Source organism: Triticum dicoccoides, chromosome 3B (genome assembly GCF_002162155.2).
Source record: "Triticum dicoccoides isolate Atlit2015 ecotype Zavitan chromosome 3B, WEW_v2.0, whole genome shotgun sequence".
NCBI lineage: Eukaryota > Viridiplantae > Streptophyta > Magnoliopsida > Poales > Poaceae > Triticum > Triticum dicoccoides.
This window is the reverse complement of record NC_041385.1, coordinates 392103030-392114210: the sequence shown is the minus strand read 5'-3', so window position 1 is coordinate 392114210 and position 11181 is coordinate 392103030. Positions and strand designations below refer to the sequence as shown.

Genomic DNA, 11181 nt, shown 5'->3' with positions numbered 1-11181 from the left:
GCAGCGCGAGCGGGCGCTGCTGACGCCGGAGTAGCGCCAAAACGCCGCCTACGCCACCGACTCGCCGAACTGGTAGAGGTGGTTCACCTTCAAGCACAAGGAGGCGAGGCGACGCGGCATGCGCGAGGTCGACCGCAGCATGTCGCCGCCCCCGCTCGTCGTCCGCGAGGACGACCAGGCGGCGGAGGACGCCTACCAGGCGGCCCTTGCGGTGGTCTACCGTGAGAGCGAGGAGGACGAGCGGCGCAGGGTGAAGGCGGTGGAGGAAGAGGAGGCTCGGTACGAGGCGGCCATGGCGCAGGCCCTTGCCCTCTCCGCGACCGGCGATTGCGTGGTGCCGCCGGTGGCCCCGTCGTCCCCTCCCCGACGCAGCGTCAAGACCGACCCGGAGCCCAAGCCGGAGCCCATCGAGCGCTACTCCTGAACGGGAGTGCTGCGCGAGTGGGTGTCCGCGCCCCCGGTTTGGCTAGGGGCGACCCCGGCGCAGGAGCAGGCGTACCTCGAGATGTGGTGCGGGCGCCGGCTGGCCGAGGAGCGCCGTCGCGGCGAGTACGAGGAGATGCTCGAGCGCGGCCTCGAGGAGGAGGCGCGCGAGGCTGAGGAGGAGGCGCGCCAGGCAGCGGCTGCACAGGCGGCCGCACAGCCCCCCGCGCCGGAACAGTTGCCCGCGGCCTACATCGCCGCCGCCTGGAACACGGCGTTCCCCTGGGCTGGCTCCGCGCCGACGCTCATCGACCTCACCGACCCCGAGGACGACGCCGCCGCCGCCTAGGGTAGCGTGCCACCTCGTAGTTTAGTTTTCTAGTTTTATTTAATGCTATGTGGACGCGTGGACTCTCGCCGGCCATCCTGGCCGGCTTTAATGTTTAATTAAGATGTTTTTATTTTAAATATGCATGCACAGTTTTTTTTTGTTGGCGCCGTCAAAATGGGTCTGGCGAGTGTTGGACGCACGAGCCGACCCAAACGCGGAAGGGAATTCTGGGTCCGCCTGGCCAACCCAAACGGACAAAAAGCGGACGAAATCGCCGTTCGTTTGGGTCGGCCCATTGGAGTTGCTCTGACTGACAGTGTTAGACTAAGTATATAGCATATATACGTGTTGTAACATAACCTGTATTTGTACGGTTCCCTCTTATAAATATATGACAGCTGTACCCACCAAGGGTATCGAGCATTGTTCCAAACCCTAGTTTGTCTAATATGGTATCAGACGACACGTTCGATCCGCGCTGTGCTTCCGCTTCCTTTGTCGCCGCCGTGCCACCTCCGTCAACCCTAGCGATGGACTCGCCGTTCATGGCTTCTGCGCCGCTCGCCTGGGCCCGGTCGAGTGCTTCGCGCCCGCCCGCTCCTCAATCGCCCGCACCCGCGATTGCGCGCGATGCGCCCCTGCATCCCGATCGCCAGCGCTCCGTCTCCTTCGATCGCGTGCAGATGTCGCGCGATCCATCCATGGAATCTTCCAGCGGGGCTTATCCGTATGCTGCGCCGCTGCCTTCTGATGGAAACCAGCTGCGTGTTGCGCCGCCGGGCTCCGGTCTCCCTGGTGCCCACGTCCAGGTGCCCTACGGCGGCCCCTATCCGCCGCCGTCGTACACTGCACCGGTGCCGTATGCCTCGTCCTCCGCGGGGCCTTATGAGGCGCTGTATGGCGCGCCCTACGCTGCCCCTGTGCAGTACGTCGCGCCGCTGCAGCCCTACGGTGTACCTCCTCCGGCGTTCCACGGTCATCACCAACCCTACTGTGCGTCTCCATCGGCCGATGCGCTGACCCCGTATAGTGCTCCTCCGATGTACGACTCGCAGCTCTCCACATCGGTGGCTGAACCAGGACCGTTCCACTTCTCTCATCTGGTGACGGTGAAGCTCTCTGCTGACAACTACCTCCTGTGGCGCGCTTAGGTGTTGCCGCTGATGCGTAGTCACTATCTTGAGGGGTATGTCGACGGTACGCTGCCGTGTCCCCCGGCCACTGTTCCGGTGCCCTCGGCCACTGGTGGCTCCGTCATGGTGCCCAACCCTACTCATCGTCGGTGGATTGCGCAGGATCAGGCTATTCTGGGTGCTATTCAGTCCTCTCTCACTCCTTCCGTGGCTGGCATGGTGGTCTTTGCCGCGACGTCGAGGGATGCATGGGATACCCTCGATTCCAGCTTCTCCTCGCAGTCGCTGGCCCGTTCTTCTGCCATTCATAACCAGCTGGATGAGGTCAAGAAACATGATCTCTCCATTACGGCCTTCTTCAACAAAGTCAAAAGCTTGGCTGACACACTGTCCTCAATTGGGAAGCCCCTCCATGACGAGGAGTTTACTTCATTTATTCTCAATGGCCTTGATGAGGACTATGACTCTCTTGTTGAAAACGTCAACGGACGTGACACGCTGATGCCGCCTCGTGACCTCTACGCCCGCCTCCTCAGCATGGAGCAGCGGCTCGCTGCTCACCGCTCCGTTGGAGTCTACACGGAGGGCCCGTCTGCGAACGCTGCTCTCCGCGGGGGTGCCCGTGGTGCTAAGCAGAAACCGCCTCCGTCCTCCGGCAACCAGCCTCGTCCGTCCGCTTCAGCTCCTCCAACGGCCGGCCTCAAGCGGCTCCACTGCGAGGCGTGTGGCGGTGGGGTGGAGTGTCAGCTTTGCGGCATTGAGGGACACTTGGCATCTCGGTGCCATCGTCGGTTTAAACGTGACTTCCTTGGCATTGGGAACAATGGGAAGGGTAACGAGAAGCAAGCTGCTCTCGCCACACAGGACCCTGGGTTCACTCCTTCATATTCTGTGGATCCCGCCTGGTACATGGACACAGGCGCAATAGATCACCTGACGAGCCAGCTTGACAAGTTGGCCACTCGCCAGCCCTACACTAGTCATGATCAGGTCCGCACTGCCAATGGATCAGGTATGCCCATCTCACATGTTGGTCAGGCATCTCTTCTTTCGCGTACCACTAAAACTTTGCGTCTCCTTGATGTCCTTCGTGTTCCTTCAGTCACACATAATTTACTCTCGGTTCCTAAATTGACTTATGACAACAATGTGTTTGTTGAGTTTCACAATTTTCATTTTTTTGTTAAGGACCGGGCCACGAGGGCCGTTCTTCTTAGTGGTCGAGCTCGCGACGGCTTATATGCGCTTGATGTACCACGAGCGCTTGATGTGCCACGAGTATCTCAAGTTTTCAGTGGTGTTCGGGTGTCGTCGTCACAGTGGCATTCTCGCCTTGGTCATCCTGCCACTCCCATTGTGCGCCATGTGTTGCATCGTCATCGTCTTCCAGTTGAGTCTAGTAATAAGGAGTTTCTAGTGTGTGATGCCTGTCAACAAGGCAAGAGTCATCAGTTGCCTTTTTCTGTATCGAGTCGTGTTGTTAAGGCTCCTCTCGAACTTGTGTTTTCGGATGTGTGGGGCTATGCCCAAACTTCCGTTAGTGGTCACAACTATTATGTCAGTTTCATCGATGCTTTCAGTGGCTTTACTTGGATTTATCTCATTAAGCGCAAATCTGATGTGTTTCATGTCTTTATGCAATTTCAAGCACATGTTGAGCGGTTGCTTAAGCGCCAAATCAGTCATGTCCAGTTCGACTGGGGGGGGGGGTAAATACCGTAATCTTAACACCTTCTTTCAGAAGCTTGGCATCTCTCACCATGTGTCCTGTCCTCATACACATCAGCAGAACGGTGCAGCTGAGCGCAAGCATCATCATATAGTTGAAATTGGCCTAACACTTCTTGCACATGCCTCTGTCCCGTTTCGGTTCTGGAGTGATGCTTTTGTTACTACTTGTTTTTGATAAACAGGATTCCCACACGACTTCTTCACATGAAGTCTCTTCTAGAAGTGTTGCTTCATGAAACTCCAGACTACTCCTTCCTTGAAGTGTTCGGTTGTGCGTGTTGGCCACATCTCCATCTGTATAATAAGCATAAACTTGAGTATCGATCCAAAAAATGTGTGTTCCTTGGGTACAGTCCTTTCCACAAAGGTTACAAGTGTCTCCACCTTCCAACAAATCGTGTTTACATTTCTCGTGATGTTGTGTTCGATGAGACTGTCTTCCCTTTTTCCATGCTCACATCTCCCACCGATACTCCCATCACCGAGTTGCACCCTTTTCCAGTTTTGCCTGGTCAATTTGTAGATGTTGCATATTCTCCTCTGTTGTTGTCTAACCATGGTGCAGGTACTGTACGGGGTGCTCGACTTGAGCTTCTTGATGATGATGATGATGCAGCCTCGACTGTGCCAGCTGTCGCCGCGCCGGCTGAACCCGTTGATCATACGTGCATGCCACATGCATGTGGCCTCGATGGGGCGCCCACGTCGCCTGGTCCAGCGGCCTTGCGGTCGCCTGGGCTGATGACCCCCGTAGCGACGGACCCCGCGACGCCCACATCGCCTGGGCTGGCGTCAGTGAGGTCGCCTGGGTCGGCTGACCCCGCGACCCTGTCACTTGGGCCGGCGGCCTCGCCAGCTGGTGCCTCGGGTTCGTCCTCGTTGCTTGGCCCGTCATCACCAACCATGCCCGGCCTGTCTTCACCAACTACTCCAGGCTCGGGTACGATAGTGACTGCCTCACCGGCTGCGATCATTGACTCGCCTGACGGCGTGTATTCTTCGTCGTTGTTGGACAGTGGCTCCCGTGTGGTGGCTGCTCCACTGGCGCCTCCGTCGGCCGTCCTGCGTCCTCATACTCGCAGCAAAAGTGGCATCTCCCAACCGAAGAAGCGCACTGACGGTACTGTCGCATGGCTTGCGGCCTGTGTTGCTCATGCTGAAGCCGATCCTATGACTGAACCACGACATTTCCAGGCAGCGCTTGGCATTCCTCATTGGCGTGCTGCTATGGAGCAGGAGATCCATGCTCTCCAAAGAAACAACACTTGGTGTCTGGTTGCACCTCCATCTGGTGTCAATATCATTGATTCTAAATGGGTTTTCAAAGTGAAGAAACATGCTGATGGCTCCATTGAGAGGTACAAGGCACGCCTGCTTGCCAAGGGATTCAAACAACGGTATGGCATTGATTATGAAGACACATTCAGTCCTGTTATTAAACCAACTACGATTCGTGTTCGTCTTTCCTTGGCTGTTACTCGAGGATGGTCGCTTCGACAACTTGACGTTCAGAATGCCTTTCTTCACGGAGTTCTGGAAGAAGAGGATTACATGCGTCAGCCACCAGGTTTTGTTGATCCTGCTCGGCCACATCACTTATGTCGCCTTGTCAAGGCTCTCTATGGTCTGAAGCAGGCCCCTCGTGCGTGGCATGCACGTCTTGGCGATGCTCTTCATGCGCATGGGTTTGTGCCTTCTACAGCAGACACATCTTTGTTTATTCTTCAGCGGCCTGAGGTGACTATGTACATTCTGGTCTATGTTGATGATATCATACTTGTCAGTTTGTCCGCTGCTGCTACGGATCGGCTTGTGTCCTTTCTTGGTGCTGAGTTTGCTGTTAAGGATCTTGGGAGACTGCATTATTTTTTGGGTCTGGAGGTGCTTCGTTCTGATGGTGGCTTGACTCTTACTCAGAAGAAGTACTCTCAGGATCTCCTACGCCGTGCTGGTATGTTGCAGTGTAAGGCTGCTATGACTCCCATGTTTGCCACAGACAAACTGACAGCTTTTAATGGTGACTTGCTCTCCTCTGCGGATGCCACTGAGTACCGCAGCATTGTTGGTGGGCTGCAGTACTTGCTCATTACTCGACCATACATATCATTTGTTGTTAACCGTGTGTGCCAGTATCTTCATGCACCATGTGACTCTCACTGGTCGGCCGTTAAGCGCATCTTGCGCTATGTTCGTCACACTGGTTCATATGGTCTTCATCTTCAGCCTGCATCTTCTGGCTTGATCTCAGCATTTTCTAATGCCGATTGGGCTGGTAGTCCTGATGATCGGCGATCCACGGGGGGACATGTTGTGTTCTTTGGACCTAACTTGATCGCCTGGCAAGCTCGTAAGCAAGCTACAGTGTCTCAGAGTAGTACTGAAGCTGAGTACAAAGCAATTGCTAATGCCACAGCTGAGATCATGTGGGTGCAGTCATTGCTTCGGGAGTTGAGGGTCTCTCCGACTCAGCCGCCTGTCCTTTGGTGTGATAACATTGGTGCCACATATCTTTCATCCAATCCAGTATTTCATGCCCGGACGAAGCACATCGAAGTTGACTATCACTTTGTGAGGGAACGTGTTGCTCAGAACCTTCTTCAGATCAAGTTTGTTTCTTCTAAGGATCAACTTGCTGATATCTTCACTAAACCCTTGCCCTTGCCTTCTTTTGAGGGTTGTCGACGCAATCTTAACCTTCTGAGTGTTTCAGGACATAGTTAAGATTGAGGGAGGGTGTTAGACTAAGTATATAGCATATATACGTGTTGTAACATAACCTGTATTTGTACGATTCCCTCTTATAAATATATGACAGCCGTACCCACCAAGGGTATCAAGCATTGTTCCAAACCCTAGTTTGTCTAACAGACAGCAACCCAAGCATCAGACCTATCTGTATTGTTACGACTTGATTCTCAGCCCACTGGGCACGTGCATCATGCAGTGCTGCTGCTACTACCTACTCCCTTCGTTCCAAAATAGATGACCCAACTTTGTACTAACTTTAGTACAAATGTTAGGTACCAGGTCAATCTACTACTAGCTCTCGATTACAAGTCTGAATTCGAATTACAAATCGGGTCTCTCTGTTCTTGAGGAAGAGGAAGGTAGGTAGGTGGGGAGAAGAAGGAAGCCGCCGTTCGTTCCTGATCCAGCCTGGATGCCGATTCCTTCGTAGCCTGGGGGTTAAGTAGCAAGCCGTCAGGCGAGCGGGCTCAACGGGCCCATTCTGGCCCGACGAATCTTCTGTTGGCCTGCACGATCCTCTTGGGTCGGTCGTTTACACGTCTCGGTGTGAAGCCTTCGACTGCCTTGGCTGTACGTGCGCTGACATCCCCTCCTCCTTGAGAGTTGGCTTGCCCCCAAGCCAGCAGAGCCGGAAAGCGCTCGCGCATGGACTTGGCGTCTTCCCAGGTGGCGTCGAGGACGGACGGGTCAGACCAGCGCACGAGTACTTGCTCACGCCGGCCTTGGGGGGGTGTTGCGCCAGCGTGTGTCGATGATCTCCACCGGCGACAGTGGTTCCTCCGGTGGAGTGGGCAGCTTGTCTTCCACCGTCGTGTTGTTGGAGAGTGCTCGTCGCAGCTAAGAGACGTGGAAGACGGGGTGGACCTTGGCGCCGACGGGAAGCTCCAGTTCGTATGAGACGGGGTTGACGACGCGGATGATCTTGAAGGGTCCGAAGTAGCGGAAGGAGAGCTTGTGGTTTGCGGGACGTGCCACCGTCATTTGCACGTAGGGTTGAAGCTTGACGAAGACCGCATCCCCGACGACGAAGGAGCGATCAGTACGCTTCTTGTCAGCCTGCGCCTTCATGATGTTGCGCGCCCGGTGGAGGTGCTCGGCCAGCACCTGCGGCATGTGCTTGCGCTCCTCGAGCCAGTCCTTGAGTGAGGGAATGGAGCAAGTGGAGGCCGCCTCGATGCCCCAATGACGTGGTTCATGCCCATATAGTGCAACAAAAGGTGAGGTGCCCAAGGAAGAATGAAAGGAAGAGTTGTACCAGAATTCTGCGAGTGTGAGGTACTGGTGCCATTTGCTTGGATAGGCATGCGTGAAACATCGTAAGTATATCTCCAGGCACTGGTTGACGCGTTCTGACTGCCCGTCGGTCTGAGGGTGGTACGGTGTACTCATGTTGAGCTCGGATCCGATGATCTTGAACAACTCTTGCCAGAACTTGCTCGTGAAAACTGGGTCTCTGTCCAATACGATCGCCTCTGGGAGCCCATGGAGTTTATAAATGTTCTCCAGGTAGGCATGCGCGACCTTGGCCGTCGTGAATGGGTGGCTCAGAGAGAGGAAATGACTGTAGCGGGTGAATTTGTCGACAACGACGAGGATGCAGTTGTACTTGCCTGAAGGAGGAAGACCGTCGATGAAATCCATGGTGACCACCTTCTAGGCGCGGTCTGGCACCGGCAGGGGCTCGAGAAGTCCCGGGTACTGAACGCACTCTGGTTTTGCTTGCTGGCAGACTGAGCAGGACTGGATGTACTGACGAGTGTGTTCTTTCATCTTGGGCCATGCGAATAGGCGACGGAGACGGCGATAAGTGACTGGCACGCCGGAGTGGCCGCCCATGGTGCTATCATGGAAGGCATGGAGCATCCGTTGTTGCAGGGCGGGAGAGCCGCCCAGCCATAGCCGATCGCGGAAGTAGAGCAGGCCATCGCGCGTGGAGAAACGCCTTTTGGGTCCGGTCGTTTGGACAAGTCTTCCAAGATCTTCTGAACTTGTGGATTTGTGCTGTAGCTCACCACGATGTCGTCCAGCCAAGCTGGGGTGCAGACAGACACTGCCACGACGAGCTCATCAGGGGTGCGGCGCGAGAGCGCATCAACAGCAGTGTTAGAAGATCCGGAGCGGTAGCAGATTTTATAGCGCATCCCGAGCAGCTTGGTGAACGCCTTCTGCTGCCACGGGGTGGACAAGTGTTGATCATCGAGGTGCACGAGGCTTCTTTGATTTGTACGGATGATGAATTCGTCGTTGTGCAGGTAAGGGCGCCATTGCTCGACAGCCATGAGAATGGCCATGCATTCTTTTTCATATGTGGAAAGACCACGGTTCTTGGGGCCGAGCGGCTTGCTCATGTAGGCGATCGGGTGCCCATCTTGCTGAAGGACAGCGCCAACACCGTAAGCGCAAGCATCGGTGTCGATCACGAACTTCTTACTGAAATCGGGGAGTTGCAGCACGGGTGCTGTTGTGAGCTTCAGTTTCAGAGTATCGAACGCCTGTTGCGTGTCACTTGTCCATACAAACTGGTGGTTTTTCTTGAGCAGGGTGAACAGAGGCCTTGCAATGATCCCAAAGTGTTGCACAAACTTCCGATAATATCCAGCAAGGCCGAGGAAACTGCGCACATCTTTGGCGCACTGAGGAACAGGCCACTGCTTGATCGTCAGGACCTTGCTGGGATCTGTAGAAATGCCACGTTCATCGATGACATGCCCCAGGTAAGCGATCTGGCGCTGTGCGAAGGAACATTTGGATTGCTTGACTTGCCAGTGGTCGTCTCTGAGCAGCTGGAGCACGCGCGCGATGTGTTGGATATGTTCTGACAGGGTTTTGTTGAAGATGAGGATGTCGTCGAAGAACGAGACGACGCATTTGCGCATGACTGGGCGCAGGGTGGTGTGCATGCCCCCGTTGAATGTGGCCGGGCCTCCCGCTACTCCGAAAGGCATGACACGGTATTCCCAGTGCCCGGAGTGTGTTTGGAAGGCCGTCTTGTACTCTTCGCCTTCCGCCATCCTTATCTGATGAAATCCAGCACGTAAGTCGAGCTTCGAGAACCACTTTGCACCGGCCAGTTCATCAAGGAGCTCGTCGATGATTGGTACTGGAAACTTGGCGACCACGATCATGGAGTTGAGGCGATGGTAGTCAACGCACAAGCGCCATGTACCATCCTTCTTCTTGACTAGCAGTTCTGGGGATGAAAAGGGGCTGGAACTTTTCTGGATGATTCCTGCGTCAAGCATTTCCTGAACCTGACGTTCGATTTTTGTCTTTAATTCAGGTTTGTATCTGTACGGTCTGGAATTGACAGGCTGCGCACCGGCCATCAGAGGAATGCGATGATCGCAATCGCGGCGAGGTGGCAAGGTCCGTGGGTCCTCAAAGACATCCGTGAACTGTTCCAGCAGGCGCAAGATCTCAACAGGAATCGGAGAATCTGCAGTGCTGGAGCTATCAAGAGCGCTGAGGTGCACGACGTGCGCTACTGATCCTTGCTTGCAAGCCTTGAGGAGCTCTGGTGCGGAGATCATAGAGCATTGGGTTTGGTCTGGAGCAGTAGCAGATAGCGTCAGTTGGCCGGCTGGAGCTGTAACTGTTAAGAATTGCTCGATCCAGTCGATGTTCATGGGGCTGTGCTGCCTTAACCAGTCCATCCCGAGAATTGCATCGTACGAGCCCAGTTTGAGGATCTTGAATCTGTTCTGAAATCATGCCCCTGGGTTGTCCACTGACACGCTGGGATGTAGGTGGTGCAGGGAATGGTGTTGCCATTAGCGATGCGTACGCGGCATGGGCGCAGCAGTGGCTTGGCTCCGGTGAGTTTTGCTGCCAGAGAGCTGTCGACGAAGGACGTAGAACTACTGGAGTCGACGAGCAGCAGGATCTCATGTCCTTGGAGCCAGGCGTGCAACTGCAGTACCCCTGGGTCTGACGAGCCATCTTCAGCCTGACGGGACAGAGTACAGAGGTTCTCCTCGTCAGATATTGGTGAAGCTAGTGGTGATTCAGATTGCACATCGTCTTGGGGAAACATGGCGAGCAGCTCTTACACGATGTGCATTTGCACCGTGGGCGGGCAGGTGTGGTCCTTCCCCCACCGTTTGCCACACTTGAAACAGAGCCCCTTCGCGCGGCGAAAGGCGCGAAGAGCGGCGACCTTGCTGGCTTCAGGTGTCGCGCGAGCTGCTTCAGTTCCACGGCGATCTTCAGAGATCATAGTTGGTGTAGCCGGGCGACTGAAGAAGGACGGCGGCGTCGATCGACCCGCGTGACCGTGGCCTCGGGAAGCATTGGAGAGGCGCCCGAATGAGTGATCGTCGTCGGCCACTTCCTCCTGAAGTAGAGCCAACGAGCACGCCGTGTCCAAGTCCGGTGGGCGTTGCACGAGCACCACCGCACGGATATCCGGTCGTAGTCCCTCCATAAAACGAGTAAGGAAAAAATACGGGTGAGTGGACTCAGAGTAAGATATAAGATGATTCATCAAGGTCTCGAAACGTTCAATGAAATTTGCTACTGTGGTAGTTTGTTTGACAGCGTGGAATTGGTGAATGAGCATTTGGTGTTTGTCACGACCAAATCGGGTGCAGAGGAGGGAGGTGAAGGACTCCCAATCCAGTCCAGTTAACTTTTTCTGGACGGATTGTAGCCAGATGCCCGCGGGACCAGAAAAATTTAGGGTGGCCATGGGAACGCGATAGGCGTCGGGGATTGTGAACATCTGGAAGTATTGCTCGCAAAGAGTTTTCCAGAGCTGTGGATTTTCACCGGTGAACATCGGGAAATTCATGGATGGTGGTTGGCCCAAGTTGGTCA

General features: G+C 55.0%; 1 pseudogene; it reads left to right on the top strand.

Moving 5' to 3' along the window:
* Positions 1-2292: 2292 nt before the first annotated feature.
* On the top strand, positions 2293-2431 carry LOC119283001 (annotated as a pseudogene).
* The last annotated feature ends 8750 nt before the right edge of the window (positions 2432-11181 follow it).